The following is a 25,494-nucleotide window of genomic DNA, read 5'->3' on the forward strand; positions in this document are numbered from 1 at the left end:
GTTCGGATGAATGACCGACTTAGTCAGTCTATCAACAATAACCATATCGCATCCTTCTTACTTGCTGAAAGGCAGTCCGGACACAAGTCCATTGTGACTCGATCCCATTTCCACTCGGGTATCATGATCGGCTGGAGTAATCCTGAAGGCACTGATGTTCCGCTTTCACTTGTTGACATATTAAACATCTCGAAACAAAGTCGGAGATGTCCCGTTTCATACCATGCCCAAAATTGACGTTTCAAATCGTTGTACATTTTCGTACTCCCCGGGTGAATTGACATTCGGCTACAATGGGCTTCGTTCAGAATCATCGAAATAAGTTCCGAATTCCTTGGAACACACAAACGATTTCTGAACCTCAAACAATCATCATCATCAATTTGAAACTCCGATTCCTCGTTCAGAAAACACTTAGCCCGTTTTGCAACCAATTCATCATCGACTTTCTGAGCTTCACGAATTTGGTGAGTCAATAATGGTTTAGCTTTTAATTCAGCTACTAACACACTGTCTGGTAGAACAGACAAATGCACGTTCATCGCTCGTAAAGCAAACAATGACTTCCGGCTTAAGGCGTCCGCAACCACGTTAGCCTTTCCCGGGTGGTAATCAATGACAAGCTCGTAATCTTTCAACAACTCAAGCCAACGTCTTTGTCGCAGATTCAAGTCTCGTTGAGTCATCAAATATTTGGGACTTTTGTGGTCCGAAAATACATGGCACTTCTCACCAAATAGATAATGTCGCCATATTTTTAAAGCAAACACGATGGCAGCTAGTTCGAGATCATGGTCGGATAATTCCTCTCGTGTGGCTTCAATTGTCTCGACGCATAGGCCACGACTCGACCTTCTTGCATCAATACGCAACCCAACCCAAGTAGGGATGCGTCACTATAAATGACAAACTCTTTACCTGATTCGGGTTGCACCAAAATTGGAGCTTCAGTCAAATGAGTTTTCAGTTGGTCGAAACTTTTCTGACATTTCTCCGTCCACTCGAACTTAACATCCTTTTGAAGTAGCTTCGTCATTGGTGTGGCTATCATCGAGAAACCTTTGACAAATCATCGGTAATAACGGCGAGCCCCAAAAAGCTCCGAACTTCAGTAACATTTCTCGGAGGTTCCAGTCAAGTATGGCTGAATTTTGTTCGGGTCAACTCGAATACCCGACGTGGATACCACATGACCCAAGAAGCTAACCTCTCTAACCAGAACTCACACTTACTGAACTTAGCATATAATTGCTTATCCCGCAAAATTTGCAGCACTAGCCTCAGATGCTCAGCATGTTCGGTCTCATCTCTTGAATAGACCAAAATGTCATCAATGAACACAACTATGAACCGATCCAAATACGGTCTGAAGATCCGATTCATCAAATCCATAAATACTGCAGGGGCATTAGTGAGCCCAAACGGCATCACTAAGAATTCGTAGTGACCATATCTCGTTCTGAAGGCAGTTTTGGGAATATCTGAATCTCGAATTCGCAACTGATAATAGCCCGATCTCAAATCTATTTTGAGAACACTGAGGCTCCCTTCAGTTGGTCGAACAAATCATCGATGCGCGGCAACGGATATTTGTTCTTTATCGTCACTTTATTCAGCTGACGATAGTCAATGCACAACCTCATGGTTCCGTCCTTCTTTTTCACGAACAATACTGGTGCACCCCAAGGTGAGAAACTTGGTCGAGCGAAACCTCTATCCGTCAGTTCTTGCAACTGAGCTTTCAACTCCTTTAACTCGGTTGGTGCCATACGATACGGAGCTATCGAAATCGGCGTAGTCCCAGGTACAAGCTCAATACCAAACTCTACCTCCCAAACAGGTGGTAAACCCGGTAATTCTTCCGAAAAAACATTCGGGTATTCACAAACCACCGGCACAGATTCGGGTTTCTTTTCTAATTCTTTGTCACCAAGTACATACGCAAGGTATGCTTCGCACCCTTTTCTTACATATTCTGTGCCAACATTGCTGATATTACAGCTGGCATCCCCTCCAAGTCCGCAGACTCAATTCGGACTACTTCGTTATTTGCGCACCTCAAATCAATAGTCTTGCTCTTGCAATTCACAATCGCATCATGCGCGGTCAACCAATCCAACCCAAGGATAACATCAAATTCATCAAACGGCAAAAGCATCAAGTCCGTCGGAAAACAGGAACCTCGAATTTCCAGGGGACATTTCTTACACACTTGTCGACAAGCACGTAACGACCCAAGGGATTTGACACCCGAATTACGAACTCAGTAGACTCAATAGGTAAAGTCTTACTGGATGCTAAGGTTTCACATATGTAAGAATGAGTAGAACCGGGGTCAATCAAAGCAATTACATTAGTATCAAAGAGAGTGAATGTACCGGTAATAACATCAGGCGAAGAAGCATCCTCGCGGGCACGTATAGCATAAGCTCTAGCAGGCGCACGGGCTTCGGATCTGGTTATATCATCTCTAGATCCTCTCTGACCACCACTAGCATTGCCCATATTTCCAGATGGTCTACCTCGAGCAGTGGTAGCACCCGGTCTCCCACTCTGATTTGCATTCTATCCCGACAACCTCGGGCAATCTTTAATGAAGTGGTCAACTGATCCGCATTTGTAACAGGAGCGGTCAGGAAATCTACAACTCCCCGAATGCCATTTACCGCAATATGGGCATTTCGTCCTGTCTCGACGTTCATTCCCAACACTGGCGACCGAAGTGCCTCGTGTACCCACAGGGGGTCGATCACGATCTCGTCTAAAAAGGCCCGAAGTGCCTCTAAACTGGCCCGCATCATCTCGAAATCTCTTCGATGTCTGTTGAAGAGACCTTCCCGAGGATCTTTTACGAAACTCTCCAGTTCCCTCATCAACTCTTTGCTTTTCTTTTCTAAGCTCTTCGGCTTTACAAGCTCGTTCAACAAGTACCACGAACTCTCGTATTTCAAGAACGCCAACGAACATTTTTATATCTTCATTCAGCCCATCCTCGAAGCGTTTACACATAATAGCTTCGGACGAAACACATTCCCGAGTGTATTTGCTAAGTCTAACAAATTTTCGCTCGTAATCAGTAACCGACATGGAGCCTTGCTTAAGCTCAAGAAATTCCTTCCGTTTTCGATCAACAAATCTCTGACTGATATACTTTTTCCGAAACTCAGTTTGGAAAAACTCCCAAGTTACTTGCTCTTGGGGCACAACAGAAGTCAGAGTACTCCACCAATAGTAGGCAGAATCACGTAGCAAGGAGATAGCACACTTTAGGCATTCATCGGGTGTACAAGATAGCTCATCGAGTACCCGGATAGTGTTGTCCAGCCAAAATTCAGCTTGCTCGGCATCATCGCTATCCATAGCCTTAAATTCAGTAGCCCCATGTTTTCGGATTCTGTCAACTGGGGGCTTATTTGACCTTATTTGGTCCGTTACCGGTGGTATTGTAGGTGCGGGGGTAGTATTTATCGGGAATGGAGGTTGTGGAACAGCCATATTAGTTCGAATGTATTGGTTAAACCAATCATTCATCACGCTATAGAATGCTTGTCTAGCTTCATCATTCGGATTACTAGCATTAGGTTGAGAGTCTGCCGGCACTGTCCTTGTGCGGGAGCAGGCGCTACACTCTCAAGATCATCAGCTACCTCTCGGTCACGATCGGGATCCATTACTATAAATAAACACATTTACAATTGTCAAAAATCACCACACTATCAAGTAATCACATAAAATGGCATGTATAGCTAGACCCAAAACATTACGGTAGTCCTAGAATCGACTAAACCGTAGTTCTAATACAAATAAAATGTAAAACCCCGAACCCGAGACCGACACCGGAGTCGGACACGAGATGTTAACAAATTTTGAAAAAAAATTTCCAGACACTGCCCAGTCTGAGTACTAGTCGCTTCAAAAATCATATCTTGAGTTTCACAACTCGAAAATCAGTTTTGTGATTTTTCCCTGAAACTAGACTCATGTCCCCACCTATGTATTTTTTCTAGAATTTTTGGTCAGGCCAATTAGTACAGTTTATTAGTCAAAGTCTCCCATGTTACAGGGGTCGACTACACTGACCTTTTCCCATTACGACTTGGATATCTCTCTGCACAGAGCTTCAATACTGATGCCGTTTGTTTCTGTGGAAACTAGACTCAGAGAGGAATCCATACATATATGGTATGACCCCTAATTATCTCTGGTCAATTTATAGTGAATTTCCAAAGGCGGAACAGGGAATCCAGAAACTGTTCTGACCCTGTTCCACAAGAACCCGAATATCTCTTACTGTACTGTTCATATGATTGTTTCGTTACTTCCATATGAAAGTAGATTCATCAAGGTTCGATTACATTATTTATTCACTATTTAATTGCACTCCTACGAATTCTTGTGATTTTTCCAATCCACACCACTGCTGCTATCAGCCTCTGTTTTCAAAGTAAACCTTACCTATTTTGGGGTTTCATGGACCAACTAGGGCCTTGTCATACATAAGCCCACATATGATCATACTTAGCCATTCCAGTGGCTGATCATTTGCTCAACACTTCCATTCCAACTATAGTTACATCATGAGACCATCTATACTTTCATAAACACGAATGGTCTAATGCCATACTCCACTTCTACAAGCCATTTTCGCATGGCTGTACACTTATACATTTCATAAAGTACTCGAAAAACAACAATGGGTAGTCCTATACATGCCATATCAAGATTCAACCAAAATAGTACCCAAAAGAGCCTTTGATAGTGTGGGCGACTTCGACTTCAAGATCCCGAGTCCGATAGCTGGAGAACCAAAAATCTATAAAACAGAGGAGCAGTGTAACGAGTAAGCAATTTATGCTTAGTAAGTTTTGAGCAAGGAATTCCAGCATAAACAAAGAATAACACACATTTAGCTAAACGGAATATTTCACAATACGCAATTTACCGATATCAAACTTGCTTCACAACATTAACAACCCTTATGTACATACACAATAGACTAACTTAGCCGAAGGCCGGTAGCTCGTTTATCAACTGAGCGAACATTTATTTGTAAGGGCTCGATTAAATTCAACACATACGTAACATATCCCCATATTGGGATGTTTTTCGAGTATTCGCTGGAATTTTACAGCAAGCTCATTCATTACCAAATCACGTACCTTCGGGATTTAACCGGATATAGCTCCTCGTTCAAATGCCTTCGGGACATAGCCCGGTTTTAGTAACTCACACAATGCCTTCGGGACATAACCCGGATTTAATAACTCGCACGAATGCCTTCGGGACTTAACCCGGATTTAATATCTCGCACAAAGGCCTTCGGGGCTTAACCCGGAATTTGTATCTCGCACAAATACCTTCGGATCTTAGTCCGGATATATTCACTTAGCACAAAGCCTTCGGGACTTAGCCCGGACAGCATTCAATTAATCATGCACATCTAACAATAATTCATGGCACATTCATATTTCATTTTCATTTGCGAAACTCAAACACAAGGCACATATCATCCTTGCACATTCGGCTCAATAGCCTCACATAGAGCATGACACATCGTAATTTAAGCTCTCTTACTCAAGAACTTACCTCGGGTGTTGTCGAACGATTCCGCTAGCTATTCAACCACTTTTTCCTTCCCTTTATCAGATTTATTTCCCCTTTGCTCTTGAGCTTAATCAAACAAATAAATTGATTTCATCATTTAGGCATCAAAAAGATGAACACAAGGCACTTAGCCCATATTTATACATTAGACATTAAAGTCTCATACATGCAAAAATCATGCATCAACACAACATATTAGCTAATTTCTTTCCCCTTGGCCGAATATGCATGTCTATTTTTGGGGTCGATCTCAACACTTAATACACACATATACACACACTAGTAAAGCATCCTCCCCCCCTTTTCATCGATTTAACACATGCATTGCTCATCAACATGGAAAGTTACATTCGGCCTTAGCACACATCTTGCTAGCCGATTCTTCTCCATTTAGCAACCAATGCACATATGTGCTCATACAAAAATGCTAAAAAGGAGGTTCAAGAATCATCAAGCCATCATCACATGCATCATTAACAAGCTTCATATTTTGCATGCAATGGCATTAACACAACCTCCACCTAGGCCGAATCTTAACTCATCCTCATGCCTCATCACCACAACATCAAACACCAACCAAGAATGATGCATCCATGGTCAAGTGCCAATTCCATCACATAGCAAGATTTAGACCATGGGCCAAGTAGAACTCAAGCTAACAACTAAAACATGCATGCATCTCATGGAACATCATCAAACATACCTTAGCCTAGCTACATGCATGGCCGAATCTCTTCACCTTTCTTCTTCTTTCCTCCTTAAAATTTTTGGCCAAGGATGAACCAAAGGATGAGAAAATTTTTCTTTGTTTTTCTTTCTAGTTTCGGCAAGCATGAAGATGAGAAAAGGATGAACAAAATTCTCTCCTTTCTTTTCTTTAGCTCACGGCAATGGGGGGGGACAAACAACTACACACACATTTTTTTTTTGTATTCACCATACTCCTTTTTATTATTTTATTTGTTTTATCCCAACATTTTATGACACAAATTAACATATCTTATTTGTGCCATACTCATGCCATAATTTCCATAAAATAAATTGCACAATTGTGCATCATGCCCATCATGGCCGGCCACTACTAGTAGGGGGGGAAATTTGACATGCAAGTCCCCCCTTTGTCCACATGCACTAATAGGTCCTCACACATTGACCTATCACATTTTAGAATTTTCTCACATAAGTCCTATTAACTAAATTCACATGAAATCAACCAAATTGAAGCTTGAAATTTTCACACATTCATACTTACATATTCTAGACAATAAGTATCACATTCAAACATTTTGGTGACTCGGTTTAGCGGTCCCGAAACCACTTCCCGACTAGGGTCAACTTTGGGCTGTCACATTGTTCATCCTTTCTCATCTTCATTTAGCCGAAACTAGAAAGAAAAAAACAAAGAAAAAAAAATGCTCATCCTTGGTTCATCCTTGGCCAAAAATTTTAAGGAGGAAGGAAGAAGAAAGGTTGAAGAGGTTCAGCCATGCATGTAGCTAGGCTAAGGTATGTTTGATGATGTTCCATGAGATGCATGCATGTTTTAGTTGTTACCTTGAGTTCTACCTAGCCCATGGTCTAAATCTTGCTATGTGATGGAAATGACACTCGGCCATGGATGCATCATTCTTGGTTGATGTTTGATGTTGTGGTGATGAGGCATGAGGATGAGTTAAGATTCGGCCTAGGTGGAGTTTGTGTTAATGCCATTGCATGCTAAATATGAAGCTTGTTAATGATGCATGTGATGGTGGCTTGATGATTCTTGAACCTCCTTTTTAGCATTTTTGAGTGAGCACATATGTGCATTGGTTGCTAAATGGAGAAGAATCGGCTAGCAAGTTGTGTGCTAAGGCCGAATATAACTTTTGCATGTTAATGAGCAATGCATGTGTTAAATTGATGGAAAGGGAGAGGATGCTTTACTAGTGTGTATATGTGTGTATTAGCCAAGTTTTGAACTTCAAACAAAAGGGTGTTTAGTCAATACAAGTGACCATACTTGTAGAATGTATTAAGTGTTGAAATCGGCCCCAAAATAGACATGCATATTCGGCCAAGGGGGAAAAATTAGCTAAAATGTTGAGTTTGATTCATGATTCCGTACATATGTGACTTTAATGTCTAATGTATAAATATGGGCTAAGTGCCTTGTGTTCCTCTTTTCGATGCTCAAATGATTAAATCAATTTATTTGTTTAATTAAGCTTAAGGGCAAAGGGGAACTAAATCCGATAAAGGGAAGGAAAAAGTGGTCGAATAGCTATCGGAATCGTTCGACAACACCCGAGGTAAGTTCTTGAGTAAGAGAGCTTAAATTATGATGTGATTAGATCATGCTTTAAGCAAATTAAAATCATGCTCTTTGTGTGGCTATTGAGCCGAATTTGCAAGAATGATAAATGTCTTGTGTTTGAGTTTTGCTAACGAAAATGAAATACGAATGGGCCATGATTTATTGTTAAATGTGCATGGTTATTTGAATGATGTCCGGGCTAAGTCCCGAAGGCTTGTGCTAAGTGACAATATCCGGACTAAGATCCGAAGGCATTTGTGCGAGATACTAATTCTGGGCTAAGCCCGAAGGCATTTGTGCGAGATACTAATTCCGGGCTAAGCCCGAAGGCATTTGTGCGAGATACTAATTCCGGGCTAAGCCCGAAGGCATTTGTGCGAGTTACTAAATCCGGGTTAAGTCCCGAAGGCATTTGTGCGAATTACTATAACCGGGCTATGTCCCGAAGGCATTTGAACGAGGAGCTATATCCGGTTAAATTCCGAAGGTACGTGATTTGGGAATGAATGAACTTGCTGTAAAATTCCAGTTAATACTCTCGAAACATCCCAACATTGAGGTATGTTTCGTATGTGCTTGAATTTAGTTGAGCCCTTACAAATAAGTATTCGCTCAGTTGATAAACGAGCTACCGGCCTTTGGCTGAGTTGATCTTTTGTGTATGTACATAAGGGTTGATAATGTGAAGCAAGTACGATATCGTAAATTTGTGCATATGAAATTATCCGTTTAGCTATATGAATGCTATACTTTTGTTGTGTTGGAATTCCTTGCTCAAAACTTACTAAGCATAAATTGCTTACTCCGTTTCATTGCTCCTCTGTTTTATAGATTTGGTTCTCCAGCTATCGGACTCGGGATCTTGAAGTCAAAGTCGCCCACACTATCAAAGCCCCCCCTTTTGGTACAATTTTGGTTGAACTTCGAAATGGCATGTATAGGACTACCCGTTTGTTGTGGGTCGTGGACCCTTTGGACTTGTATAAATTTTGGATAGCCATGCGAAAATGGCTTATATGTGTTTGAGTATAATGTTATAATCATTTGGTGTGGATATGCTTGACAAGGATTGGCCACGGGGATGGTTAATCACTTTCATAAATTGTGCTATTTATGCAAAAGGGGCTAGTTGAATCATGGAAACCATGAAATAGGTAAAGTCTACCTTAAAGGCAGATGCTGACAGCAGCAGTGATGTAGATTTGGAAAATCACTAAAAATAGTAGGAATGGAATTAAATAGTGAATAAATTATGTAAACAAACCTTGATGAATCTACTTTCATAGGAAAGTAACGAAACAATCATACTGACAGTATGTTAAGAGATATTCAGGTTCTCGTGAGACAGGGCCAGAACGGTTTCTGGATTCCCTGTTCCGACTTTGGAAATTCATTATAAATTAACCAGAGATAATTAGGAGTCATACCATATATGTATAGATTTCTCTCTGAGTCTAGTTTCTATAGAAACAAACGGCATCAGTATTGGAGCCCTGTACAAGGAGATATCCAAGTCGTAATGCGCAAAGGTCAGGGTAGTCGATCCCTGTAACATGGGAGACTTTGACTAATAAACTGTACTAATTGGCCCGACCAAAAATTCTAGAAAAAAATATGTAGATGGGAATATGAGTCTAGTTTCAGGGAAAAATCACGAAACTGATTTTCGAGTTGTGAAACTCAAGATATGATTTTTAAAGCGACTAGTACGTAGATTGGCAGTGTCTGGGAAATATTTTTTATAAGGGGTTTAAAGTCTGTTAACACCTCGTGTTCGACTCCGGTGTCGGTCTCGGGTTCGGGGTGTTACAATTTCAATGTTCATCCTATATACAATGAGCTCGAAGGTGATGTTTTGACCAATTTTCATAGGAATCTGGGAATTCGTTTTAGCACTGTTTTGAATTATATTTGCTCTTCATTTGGTTTTGGTTTTCCCTGTTATTCACTTTTCCCTACGGCAAACTATGGATAACTTGGTGTTTGAGGGATCAGCTCCTCTCATGGAGAGTAAAAAAAGGTCTTTGGAATTAACAGTAATATTGTTAGTGCTTATATATATTGGATCTACTATGATCCCAAATATATGGACAGCTTTCAAATTTATTGGAGCAACAACTACTTTTTCCTTAGGTTTTACGTTCCCTGCTCTAATTGCATTGAGGATAAGTCAGCAAGAAGAGAGCATGAGCTTGAGCAGAGTAGAGGAATTTTTGTCGAGGTTAATGTTACTACTGGCTGTGATAGTTAGCATTGCTGGGACAATCGGGAATATTTATACCAAATTGCAATGATAATATGTATACAATGTAACTTACTGTCTTTTAATGGTATTGAGCTTGGTCCTATTTCTCCTGTTAATGTTATACCAAATTGCTGGCTGTTTTTTTTTTTAATCATTCTATTTGTTTATTCCCACCTGTTATTATGCAATATAATTAATATTATACCAATCATTAAATGTTGTTTATTTTTAGAACTCATTTGATTGTTTTGTCGACCAGAAACAGACTTCTGTTCTTCAAATGCAATGAGTAGGGAAGTCTCTCGACATTATTAGAGATCAATCCCAAGCATCTCTAAATAAACCCTCAAGAAAACATTTCCAATTCAATCAAGGTAAACATTGTCTTCCCTAACATTTATGTTTCTTTCAACATGTTTTTCCTTTTATGTTTTTAATGTTTAATTAGCATTTAATTACATTCCTAAATTTTTAATGTTTTTCCTAACATTTAATTAACATTTTAATTACATTCCTAAATTTTTAAGCTTATTTCATCCACTCTTTTTTGTGTTTTGTCTCGATTTGGCTTCCTTCGTTAAGTTTCTTGTAGAAGCTTACTTATCTTTTATTTTCAAGAAACAGATTTAGGTAATGGAAGATGTATGCCTGTGTGTTTGTGTCTCTATATATGTATGTATTTGGTACTAGATGAAAGCTTTATTCCAGTTTTGAAATATAGACCAAGTTTTGCATACATTGATCAATTTCTGGCTCTTTTCCTTTGAATACATGGTTCTCTTGATACTAAATACTCAGGTACTTTTTTGCATATTCTGTGATTCTTATTAGATAAGTTATATATCAACAGTTATGTTAGTTTCCATCAAGGCCTCTGTAAACATAAAGTTGGTATTCTGGTTAGGAGAAGTTAATGTTTATGAGTTTTGTGGAGTATGATTCTGCACATGCAAAGTTGGTTTGTTTCAAGCTGTGCATTCTCATGTTTTCATAATAATGGTGATTCCATTTTGGTTTTTTAGATGTTCTTTTGGTCTGTTTTCATGTTTCTATCCAACTTATGTGTTTAGAGTGGACTTAGATTGATTTAAGAGTTTAATGCTGTCTTGTTGCTCACGTTTTATATAAAAAAAATTGTTATATTTTGTTTGAAAATGCTTTTCAATTTCTAATTATAAAATGAGATGTCGATTGAAGGTAATAAATGCTATGGTGAAGGAAGAAAATGGCACTGATAATGGTATTTAGAATGGCAAGCTTATATTGGATATAGTAAAATGCAGCAAGACTCAATATATTATGATGTTTTCATGGTCATTGGCAAATTCCAGTTGATTGGGGTTGAAGCAATTGATTTTAATATTTAATATTTAATATTTTTAAATGTCTTTAAAAGTTATAACTAATTTTTATCAAAATAGTATTAATTATTATTTGAAGTATGAATAAGTATGAATAAGAACACGTGATAATCAGTGTCTTCTTGAGTAGTTCCTGTCATCACATCCTTAAGTTTCCTTTGTCCCATTGATGATAAGAGTGCTTTCTATACAGTGCAGTTTTGCCAGATTTTGCTGAGGTGTACAGCTTCATTTACTGCTTCCTGCTCCTCCTGCAAGTATTGGTTCAACTGAAGCTGCCATTTAATCTTCGAATTAAATTTTGGTATTGATATAGATAAAGTTTTTATATTTGCTTAAACTGAAATATATTTGGTGCTACTTTTATAATCTTACATCTGTTCTAGGTACTATCGAGCACCTGAAATAATATTTGGTGCAACTAAATACACCACATCCATTGACATTTGTTCAAGGTACGTACAGGCCGTTTAGTTGCTAAATTTTTTTCCTTATTTGTATGCATTTTCACTTTAAATTACTTAACAAATATTACTTTTTGGACTCCAGCCTCTGTTTGCTGGTGAGAGTGGAGTAGACCAGGAACGTTTTATTAAGGTACGTTTTAAATATTTTAAAGATTCAAAGTATATAGGCTGGAAACCTGACCTTATAGTATTAATTATTTGAAGTATGAATATGTATGAGTTAATTTTATTACCATATATGTAGCTTGCTTGTCCATTATAATTACAACAATAGCTGAGCTTGTCCATTCCTTATTTTAAATATTTTAAAGATTCAAAATATATAGGCTGGAAACCTGACGGGTTGCCTTATATCGAGCTGCAAGATATAATGGATCCTCCCTAGGTGTAACAACGCCACGTATGATGAATCTTAAAAAAATCAAGAAGAATTGAAAAAAGTTCCATCGCTATTGAATATTTATATAACCTTAATTTATTTCCAATTTACTTATAAAAATTAAACTACGATTCTTTCTTGATATTATTATATTCAAATTACTATTTTGTTATATTAATAATGTTTGATTTTAATATTTAATATTTTTAAATGTCTTTAAAAGTTATAAATATTTTTTATCAAAATAGTATTAATTATTATTTGAAGTATGAATAAGTATGAACAAGTTTTTATATTTTGGTTCAACTTAATTATTATTTGATTCAACTTAAGTATGAATTAATTTTATTACCATATATGTAGCTTGCTTGTCCATTCCTTATTTTAAATATTTTAAAGATTCAAAGTATATAGGCTGGAAACTTGACGGGTTGCCTTATATCGAGTTGCAAGATATAATAGATCCTCCCTAGGTGTAACAACGCCACGTATGATGAATCTTAAAAAATTCAAGAAGAATTGAAAAAAAGTTCCATCGCTATTGAATATTTATATAACCTTAATTTATTTCCAATTTACTTATAAAAATTAAACTACGATTCTTTCTTGATATTATTATATTCAAATTACTATTTTGTTATATTAATAATGTTTGATTTTAATATTTAATATTTTTAAATGTCTTTAAAAGTTATAAATAATTTTTATCAAAATAGTATTAATTATTATTTGAAGTATGAATAAGTATGAATAAGTTTTTATATTTTCGTTCAACTTAATTATTATTTGATTCAACTTAAGTATGAATTAATTTTATTACCATATATGTAGCTTGCTTGTCCATTCCTTATTTTAAGTATTTTAAAGATTCAAAGTATATAGGCTGGAAACCTGACGGGTTGCCTTATATCGAGTTGCAAGATATAATGGATCCTCCCTAGGTGTAACAACGCCACGTATGATGAATCTTAAAAAATTCAAGAAGAATTGAAAAAGTTTTATCGCTATTGAATATTTATATAACCTTAATTTATTTCCAATTTACTTATAAAAATTAAACTACGATTCTTTCTTGATATTATTATATTCAAATTACTATTTTGTTATATTAATAATGTGTGATTTTAATATTTAATATTTTTAAATGTCTTTGTATAAAAAAAATATTTCCAAAAATATTCTATGGAGCATATAAATAATTCTATCGACCTTAAAAAAGAATTAAAAATTTCAACGACTGAAGGGCCAATTATAAATTATTTTATCAATATAACAATATTGATCATTGTTTAAATATATTATAACTAATTTTTATCAAAATAGTATTAATATTGATCATTACTTAAATAGATTACATAACTCACATAACGTACATAACAACTTACATAACTTAACTAATACATGTAGTTTAATCTAATAATTTCCTTAAAAGCATATAGTTTAAAAGTTCAAATTTCATAACTTACATAATCTACATAACTTACATAAAACATAAATATATATCATATCAAGACTTACATAATAAACAACTTACCCGTGTAACTTATTGCCAACTTTAGACTTCAACAACTACGAAATGGATAGGACTTGGATGAATTTCTCAAGGGCAAGCAACGAGTATCAAAATGGAGTGCAATCCCTTTTAGATTTTGCATTTCACAATTCAAGCTAAGAGAATATGATTCTTTGCCCGTGTAAGAAGTGTGGCAATATCTATTGGCATTATCGTGAAGTTGTCTACGAACATCTAATTGTTATGGCTTCATTCGGGGGTATAAAAAATGGATTTTCCATGGAGAGTGTACACCTAGTGGAGCCTCTTCGATGATTAATCCAGGTTATCCTTATAGTGGTTACCGTCAACATGTTAGAGAAGATGACATGGAAGGTATGATGCGGGATGCATTTAATATGCGGAGTGAAAGTTTCCAATCATTTCCACCAAACTATGTTGCATCTGATGATTATAATATCGGTGGGAATACTTTTATGGAAACGAGAAGAAGTGTACCGGATGAACAACCGAATGAAGAAGTGGTGAAGTTCTACACGTTACTTGGTGAAATAAATGAAGAACTTTATGAGGGATCAAAATTTTCGAAAATGTAATTCTATATTTGCCTTTTCCACTTAAAATGTTTGGAGGGTGGACCGGAAACTCTTTGACAATGCTGTTAGAGCTTTTGAGAGAAATGTTCCCGTTTGCAAAAATCCCTCAATCATGTAAAGACATGAAGAAAGTGATAAAAGATTTAGGCCTTGGGTACAACAAAATTCATAGTTGCCCAAATGATTGCATGTTGTATTGGGGTGATCGGAGAAATCAACAGTCTTGTCATGTTTGCGGTAAATCTCGTTGGATGAATAGAGATGCAGAAGATGTTAATGAGGATGAATATGGGCCACAGTCAAGAAGGAAGCCGAACAAGATTTTGCGATATTTCCCGCTAATCCCAAGGCTTCAAAGGCTATTCATGTCGTCAAAGACAGTCGAGTTTATGACGTGGCATCATGATCAACGAACGGATGATGGATTATTAAGGCATCCTGCTGATTCTTTAGCATGGAAATCATTTGACAATAAATTTCCAAGCTTTGCAAGTGATCCTCGGAGTGTAAGGCTCGGGTTAGCATCTGACGGATTTAATCCTTTTAAAATCATGAGCACCTCGTACAGTACTTGGCCTGTGGTCCTTGTTCCTTATAATTTGCCTCCATGGCTCTGCATGAAGCAATCTTCTTTGATATTATCTATGATTATCCCCAGAGAGAAAGGCCCCGGAAATGATATTGACATATATCTGCAGCCACTTATTGAAGAGTTAAAACAATTATGGGCGGGTGTTGAGACTTATGATGTATTGAGAAAGGAGAATTTTTACCTACGTGCTCTTTGCTGTGGACGATTAATGATTTCCAGGCATATGCGAATTTATCTGGTTGGAGTACCAGAGGACGTTATGCTTGTCCTTGTTGTGCTGCTCAAACGTGTTCACAATGGTTATATAATGGGAAGAAGTTCTGTTATATGGGACATCGTCGGTGGTTAGATGAAAATCATAGCTATAGATTTTAGAGGGCTTTATTTGACGGTACTGAAGAGTTGAAAAAAGCTCCTGAGCAGACCATTGGATCTGAAATCTTATTCATGTTAAAAGATATGGATTTTAGTTACGGGAAGCTGAATCAACCATCTAACAGGCAAATGGGCTAGACTTAGGACATTTTTTCAAAATGATACTTGTTTTCAAAATATCTCAACGCCACGATTAATCAATTTATCAAAGACGTCCACTTAAACGAATTTAAACACGATATAACAAAGTGTGGCTATAGTTGTGGGCATGTCTAGGATTGGATCCAATCAAAGAGCTTGGTACTTAAGCAGCCTTCATGGCTCACCTCCTCTGTCTCGGATACCTACCTGGTGCTCAGCTTCCATACACTTTGTTAACTTAACAAAAAATATGGTTTTTAAAACACTAAAACGGAATGTGGGTTTTCAACTCCAATGTGGCACATCAGATTCGGCCATAACGTCTGGGCCGGGTTTGGGGTGTTACACACTGTCCCTTAAAAGGTCCTACGGGACCTTAAAACATGGTTAGAAATGGTTCGGGACTAAACATAGAAAATATTTCTTTAATTCAGGGTCACACGCCCGTGTGAATAGGCCATGTGCCTCACACGATCACTAGACACGCCCGTGTCACAGGCTGTGTGAAAACAGGGCATACATATTGACTTGTACCGTACGGCCGAAGACACGCCTGTGCGCTATGGCCATGGGAAAACTGGGGAGGTTACTGGCTTGTGCCACATGGCCGGCCACACACCTATGTGCCAGCCCGTGTGTCACACACGGCCAGTAGACACGCCCGTATGTCTAGACCATGTCAAACCTGTAGGGTATACTGACTTAAATTCGATGGGTACCCCAGAGGACACACGATTGTGTAGCATGACCATGTGTCGCACACGACTGAGACACACACACGTGTCTCTACCCGTGTGGACAAAAATAGGCTATTTCCAAAGCCAATTTGCCACCCTTTTCTCATACACACTTAGCCATCAAAATGGTGTCATTTTAACACATATATAGGCAATCAAAAACATGCAAATCATACACATATCATGCCCTCTATTCAAAACCATTTCAACCATTTAATTCCATATTCAAACATACCAATTCATTATGCCAAAATCATCACAACCTACCTAATTTTCAAATACATTAACTCATCAACTTATCTTCTATTTCATGACACAAATTGCACCATATTTCCATCTCAAAATCAAACCACAATATGTCATTCTTCCAAACATTAATACATCATCTACTAATTAACCAAATAACAACTATTTGGCTATATCAACAACTATGGCAAACCTACCAAAATAAGCCAACATATAAACCATTTTATACATCACATACATATCACTTATCAACTTATAAATCAAGCTAACTTAAATGGCCAATTACATCACCATTTACAAGCCAAATCTCATGGCTAATATCATAACTCAAAACATACCAAAATGACACTAACATATACATGCCATATACCATATGCAACACCCCAAACCCAGCCTAGACGTTATGGCCGAATCTGGCGTGTCACATCAAACCATTTTTCAAATTTGATCGTTCCGGTGAAAATCCATTACTGAATCTAAATTCCTTTATTATTATTAAACTAAAGTTCTCATCAAAATGTTTACCAATTTGTTTGCCTTTGGTATATTACCTCATTTAAAATCGCGGAAGCATTTTGAAAACTTTATTATTGGAAGCTCGTGTTCCTTAGAAGAATCATGCCATTTTGAAATCTCTAGTTTTCCTAGACTAGAAGTTTAGTATAAGAAATCACAATCCAAATTAAAACTTAAAACCCACCAACGGCCTTATTACATAAATTAAAAACCCAAAACGAAATCTAATTTCAATTAAAATAAACAGAAATAGTAGTGTGGCCATCTCCGCGTCCCTCGCAGCTCTAAACCATCTAAGCTTAGGGATTACCTGCACAGTAAAAAACGGGGTGAGTTTACGAAAACTCAGTATGTAATCCTGATAACAAACAAATAGTGAATAACACAGTATCAGTACAATCTGGGCCAAAGCCCTATTCAGTCTCGACATATACTGGGCTGAAGCCTTTCGTTTAACGGTTACTAGGCCGAAGCCTTTACTGTAAACGGTATGGCCCATAGGCCCATTTCAATATCACATGACATACCAATGAATGTATGCAAGCCCATTTGGGGAGACTACTCAACACACCATCTGCTACTCTCCACCCGTACCAACCAAGCTCTCCATGTGGGGAATAACTCAACCCACCCAACCAAACTCTCCACTGGCAGCATAGCTGCTTTATCATATAACTGGAGGCCTAGCATCTTTTAATAACTGGGGCAAAGCCCTTTTTGCACTTCCTCCATTTATATAAAACCCAACCCATGCATATAATGAGTATATCATAGCATATCATGTGCATCTCATAACATATCATGTGCATATCATGTCATATCATGTATAACAATATCTCATGCATCATATTCATAATTAAACCCTAGGGGGTATAATGGTCATTTTTACCTAGGGGCAAAATAGTCATTTTTCATATTATAAGGGTAATTTCGTAATTTCGTAATTTTACCAAATATCAAGGTTTTCTATGTTCATTAACAATTATCAATATTTCTGAGTGTTTAAACAATGATCTTTAACCCACTTTATCAAATTCGGCCTTTTGGGCCCAAATCCCTTAATGGGCCCTACGAATGCCGATTTAGCCCATTAAGCCCACTTAACCCAAATTTTACAACAGTACTAACCATGTTAACATGCAATATTTCCAAATTCCATTTTCTATCAATTTTAGACAAATGTGCTCGAAAGCCCATTGGTCTAAATTCCAGCCCATTGGTTTTCTATGTTCATTAACAATTATCAATATTTCTGAGTGTTTAAACAATGATCTTTAACCCACTTTATCAAATTCGACCTTTTGGGCCCAAATCCCTTAATGGGCCCTACGAATGCCGATTTAGCCCATTAAGCCCACTTAACCCAAATTTTACAACAGTACTAACCGTGTTAACATGCAATATTTCCAAATTCCATTTTCTATCAATTTTAGACAAATGTGCCCGAAAGCCCATTGGTCTAAATTCCAGCCCATTGAGGCCCAACTTACCATCGCGCACAAAATTGTGCTCTTACCTGTTCCATTGATCCAAACACTGACCATATCGTATTTATCACATCTATAACCAAACGCAAAATCACAAGTTCCTGAAATGCCAGAATTTTAGCATTTCGGCTTTTCAGTGAATATTAGTATAAGCTACTACGAGGGTTATTACACACCTGCTATGGGTTGAAGTTAAAATGTTTCTAAAATCAATCACCTACGATAACCACCACCTATTAGCACACTCAAACTTAACTAATCCAATATCAATATATGTAAATCCTAAGCACATCAGTCATACGAAACATAAGGGCATATTCGACATTTTACCATATAGGGGTATTATGGTCACTTTACCCAACAGGGGCTTTACGGTCACTTTACCTTACAGGGGCTTTACGGTCTTTTTACCTATTAGGGGTATTTTAGTCATTTCATCCTACAAGGGTGTTTTGGTAAATCTACAAACCAAGGGTATTTCAGTAATTTTGTAAACCAATGGTATTTCTATAATTTGTAGAAAGTCAAGCGTATTTCTGTAATTTTGTAAATCAGGGGTATTTTGATAATTTTACAAATTGAGGGTATTTTAGTAATTTCACAAACCAGTGGTATTTTGGTAATTTTACAAACTAGGGGTATTTTGGTAATTCTACCCTACAGGGGTATTTAAGTAATTTCACAATCGAGGGTAAAATGATAATTTTGTAAATCGAGGGTAAAATAGTAATTCTATAAATCGAGGGTAAAATAGTAATTCTGTAAATCGAGGGTAAAACAGTAATTCTATAAATTGAGGGTAAAACGGTAATTCTATAAATCGAGGGTACTTTGGTAATTTTACAAGTCGAGGGCATTTCAGTAATTGGTAAACTAAAGTATTCTAAACAAGGATAACAATATGAATGGGCCTAAAGCCCATTCTTGCCCAAATGGGCCCACACGCTCGTGTGGCCCTTTTAGCACAAATCTAGCCACAGATATGAGATTCACCTAGCCTATTCCAATATTTATTACACAATCAAACAACTTATCCAATTAGGCCCGTAGGCCCATTGGGCCCACATGGCCCATTTCGGCCCGTCGCGGCCCGAAGTAGCCATCCTATAGCTAGAGTAGTGAGAAATACACACCTGATAGGAGACTGGAGTTAATCCACGCTCCAAGCACTCTTAGCCGACGCCCAACCCAGACGAGCACGCCATAAAGTGAAAGGGATCAGCCAAGAAAGGTACCCTTACTCTCCTCATGGTTCTCTCCATTTAAAGCCATCTTCGCAACCATTCTTATGTTAGCTTCCCGATATGGGATCCCTCCAACATCAGAGTTTAAACTCAACACCAACTCTTGCCGCCCCCTGTTAGCAAAATAAATGCTCTTTGATTGCCATGAGTTTCGAACCCTGGACCTCTTTGCTAACTCTATGACGCCACCTTCCTGCCTCTTATGTGGCGCTACTTTGCCACTAGACCACAAGGCTTTTTGTGGCATATTTTATTCCTAATTAATTATAAGGTCTAAAGGCCAAAGTCCAGGTTCCCTTAAAAAAACCAGAATAAATTTCAAGAGCCAAGGCTTGAACCCAGGCTCCCATACAACCTTAATGACGCCACAACCACTAGACCACAAGCTTCTTTGTGTCATTTATTTAACACAATAGTTTAAAAGGCCCTCATCCAAGCAGCCAGGTTTTTTTTTTCACTTAATACCAAAATTTTTGCTAAAGCCCAGGTTTGAATCCAAGATTTCTCCAACACTTCTAGGCCCAAAGTCGAGGTGTTACAATTTTACCCCCTTAAAGAAATTCCATCCTCGAAATTTCCCACTCTCAGACTACACCACCACATCTCCGCTGTGCACTCTGATACTAATAATACTAACATACACCCAAAACATTTATCCATCGGAGCGGATAGATTTCACATGCAAACAATTTCTACATTTCCAGAACACACGCCAAATAAATACTAAATCTAAATTCAAGCGTTACCGTTTACTCTAACTAGAGAGTTCCAATATAGTGCTACTATCTATAGTAGTTTCTCAATATAGCATTTCAAGCTATACCAGAAAACAGAGTTAGAGAACTTACAAATTTGGTGCCGGAGACTCGGTGTGCCACACTTCCAGTAACATCTTTTCAGAAACAAGTCATGTTTCGTTGATAAATTTCAAAACAAAATTTTGGAAAAACCCTTTTCAAACCCCAATTTTGACAAAAGAAAGAAAAATAACAATAATTTTCTGCTACCCATACCATAGCCGAGTTTTGTAACCTGACTCTGATACCATTAAATGTAACACCCCAAACCCGGCCTAGACGTTATGGTTGAATCTGGCGTGTCACATCAAACCATTTTTCAAATTTGATCGTTCCGGTGAAAATCCATTACTGAATCAAAATTCCTTTATTATTATTAAACTAAAGTTCTCATCAAAACGTTTACCAATTTGTTTGCCTTTGGTATATTACCTCATTTAGAATCACGGAAGCATTTTAAAAACTTTGTTGTTGGAAGCTCGTGTTCCTTAGAAGAATCATGCCATTTTGAAATCTCGAGTTTTCCAAGACTAGCAGTTTAGTATAAGAAATCACGATCCAAATTAAAACTTAAAACCCACCAACGGCCTTATTACATAAATTAAAAACCCAAAACGAAATCTAATTGCAATTAAAAGAAACAGAAACAGTAGTGTGGCCATCTCCGAGTCCCTCGCAGCTCCAAACCATCTAAGCCTACAGACTACCTGCACAGTTAGAAACGGGGTGAGTTTACGAAAACTCAGTATGTAATCCCAATAACAAACAAACAGTGAATAACACAGTATCAGTACAATCTGGGCCAAAGCCCTATTCAGTCTCGACATATACTGGGTCGAAGCCTCTCGTTTAACGGTTACTAGGCCGAAGCCTTTTCATAAATCGTATCACTGGGCTGAAGCTTTTACTGAAAACGGTATGGCCTATAGGCCCATTTCAATATCACATGACATACCAATGAATGTATGCAAGCCCATTTGGGGAGACTACTAAACCCACCATTCGCTACTCTCCACCCGTACCAACCAAGCTCTCCATGTGGGGAATAACTCAACCCACCCAACCAAACTCTCCACTGGCAGCATAGCTGCTTTATCATATAACTGGAAACCTAGCCTCTTTTAATAACTGGGGCAAAGCACTTTTTGCACTTCCTCCATTTATATAAAACCCAACCCATGCATATAATGAGTATATCATAGCATATCATGTGCATCTCATAACATATCATGTGCATATCATGTCATATCATGTATAACAATATCTCATGCATCATATTCATAATTACACCCTAGGGGTATAATGGTCATTTTTACCTAGGGGCAAAATAGTCATTTTTCATATTATAAGGGTAATTTTGTAATTTTACCAAATATCAGGGTTTTCTATGTTCATTAACAATTATCAATATTTCTGAGTGTTTAAACAATGATCTTTAACCCACTTTATCAAATTCGGCCTTTTGGGCCCAAAACCTTTAATGGGCCCTACGAATGCCGATTTAGCCCACTAAGCCCACTTAACCCAAATTTTACAATAGTACTAACCGTGTTAACATGCAATTTTCCAAATTCCATTTTCTATCAATTCTAGACAAATATGCCCGAAAGCCCATTGGTCTAAATTCCAGCCCATTGAGGCCTAACTTACCATCGCGCACAAAATTGTGCTCTTACCTGTTCCATTGATCCAAGCACTGACCATATCGTATTTATCACATCTATAACCAAACGCAAAATCACAAGTTCCTGAAATGCCGGAATTTTAACATTTCGGCTTTTCAGCGAATATTAATCTAAGCTACTACGAGGGTTATTACACACCTGCTATGGGTTGAAGTTAAAATGTTTCTAAAATCAATCACCTACGATAACCACCACCTATTAGCACACTCAAACTTAACTAATCCAATATCAATATATGTAAATCCTAAGCACATCAATCATACGAAACATAAGGGCATATTCGACATTTTACCATACAGGGGTATTATGGTCACTTTACCCAACAGGGGCTTTACGGTCACTTTACCTTGCAGGGGCTTTACGGTCTTTTTACCTATTAGGGGTATTTTAGTCATTTCATCCTACAAGGGTGTTTTGGTAAATCTACAAACCAAGGGTATTTCAGTAATTTTGTAAACCAATGGTATTTCTATAATTTTTAGAAAGTCAAGCGTATTTCTGTAATTTTGTAAATCAGGGGTATTTTGGTAATTTTACAAATTGAGGGTATTTCAGTAATTCACAAACCAGTGGTATTTTGGTAATTTTACAAACTAGGGGTATTTTGGTAATTCTACCCTACAGGGGTATTTCAGTAATTTCACAATCGAGGGTAAAACAATAATTCTGTAAATCGAGGGTAAAACAGTAATTCAATAAATCGAGGGTAAAACGGTAATTCTATAAATCGATGGTAAAGCAGTACTTCTATAAATCGAAGGTAAAACGATTATTCTATAAATCGAGGGTACTTTGGTAATTTTACAAGTCGAGGGCATTTCAGTAATTGGTAAACTAAAGTACTCTAAATAAGGATAACAATACGAATGGGCCTAAAGCCCATTCTCAACCCAAATGGGCCCACACGCTCGTGTGGCCCTTTTAGCCCAAATCTAGCCACAGATATGAGATTCACCTAGCCTATTCCAATATTTACTACACAATCAAACAACTTATCCAATTGGGCCCGTAGGCCCATTGGGCCCACATGGCCCCTTTCGGCCCGTCGCGGCCCGAAGTAGCCATCCTACAACTAGAGTAGTGACAAATACACACCTGATAGGAGACTGGAGTTAATCCACGCTCGAGCACTCTTAGCTGACGCCCAACCCAAACGAGCACGCCATAAAGCGAAAGGGATCAGCCAAGAAAGGTACCCTTACTCTCCTCATGGTTCTCTCTATTTAAAGCCAGCTTCGCAACCACTCTTATGTTAGCTTCCCCATGTGGGATCCCTCCAACATCAGAGTTTAAATTAAACACCGACTCTTGCCGCCCCCTGTTAGCAAAATAAATGTCTTTGATTGCCATAGTTTCGAACCCTGGACCTTCTTGCCAACTCTATGACGCCACCTCCCTGCCTCTTATGTGGCGCTACTTTGCCACTAGACCACAAGGCTTTTTGTGGCATATTTTATCCCTAATTAATTATAAGGTCTAAAGGCCAAAGTCTAGGTTCCCTTAAAAAAACCAGAAGAAATTGCAAGAGCCAAGGCTTGAACCCAGGCTCCCATACAACCTTAATGACGCCACAACCACTAGACCACATGCTTCTTTGTGTCATTTATTTAACGCAATAATTTAAAAGGCCTTCATCCAAGCATCTAGGTTTTTTTTTTCACTTATACCAAAATTTTTGCTAAAGCCTAGGTTTGAACCCAAGATTTCTCCAACATTTCTAGGCCCAAATTCGGGGTGTTACACCATATATACAAAGCTCCAAAAGTACCAACAAGTTTTCGATCGTGTGATGATGGTTCCCGATGATCCCCGATGTCCGAGCTAGCTTTGATACTCTATAAAACACAGACAAATAACACACAGTAAGTTTTATAGCTTAGTAAGTTCGTACTAATAAACTCGACAGTTCATAATATTCAAATCATCAATTAATAAACATCTAATAAATCTCATATCATCACTCAATTCTAAACATGACCATTTATCATATATATTTCCATCAAGCTTCATACACATAGTATCAACTACCACATAGATATCGTACGTACCTATACTCTCTTGTATTTAATTATTACATTTTCACCTCTTTGTATTTAATTATTACATTTTCACCTCTTTGTTCAATACGTTAATCCATCCAGAAATCTTTCAATACTCAAGGAACTCGCATACTTAGTGCCAAAATGATTAGCCGAAGCTATAAAGATATCGCACAGTTAATGCCATCACATTAAACCAAAGCTGTCTCAGTATCGCACACTTAGTGCCACATATAGCTGAAGCTATTCCAATTCGCACACTAAGTGCCAAACATAGTCGATTTCTCGTAATAGTAGTCATATATATACAATTTATGTATTATTAAAGCATTAAAAACATAATTGTAACAATGTTTATCACGTACGAACTTACCTCAGATATTAAAACAGTAAATTGAATCGTTTAGTCGATAACTTTGGTTTTCCCCCAATCTAGATCCGAATTCCTCCTTTCTTGATCTAGATGTATTCAAAATTAACTTATTCAATTACATATGTATTCAATTTAATCCACAAACAAATATTTGGGCATTTTTGCACTTTAGTCCATAAAGTTTCACATTTTTACAATTTAGTCCCATTTTCACAATTACATCAAATTCACACAATTCAATTTAATCCATGCTTATTCAAATTACCATAGTACCCCTAGCAGCCCATATTTCACATTTATTCACACTTTAAACCCCACATGTTCATCTTTTCACAATTTAATCCCTAATTTGTATTTTTACCAAAAATCACTTAACAAAACATGAAAATCTATCATCTAACTTCCATAATTCATCATCAAACATCATAAAAACCATGGATTCATCAATGGCATTTCACAAAATCATCAAAAATTTTAGAAATTAGGGTATGGGCTAGCTAGTACTCAAAGCAACGATCACAAAAACATAAAAATCATCAAAAATGGAACAAAACACATACCTAATTGCATAAATTTGTCTTAGCCAAATGGAAAAACCTATTTTCTCTTATTTTTCTTCAATATCCGGCTCATGGAGATGGAAAATAATATTTTAATTCACTTTGTTTTATTGATATTAACATAATTATCAATTTCCAATTTTAACCTTTGATAATAAACATATAAATCACTTAATATAAGGTCATTTATGTCCATCTCCACTATCAATGGACTAATTACAACATAAGGAACTTTCATTTA

Source organism: Gossypium hirsutum, chromosome A06, assembly GCF_007990345.1.
Source record: "Gossypium hirsutum isolate 1008001.06 chromosome A06, Gossypium_hirsutum_v2.1, whole genome shotgun sequence".
Taxonomy (NCBI): domain Eukaryota; kingdom Viridiplantae; phylum Streptophyta; class Magnoliopsida; order Malvales; family Malvaceae; genus Gossypium; species Gossypium hirsutum.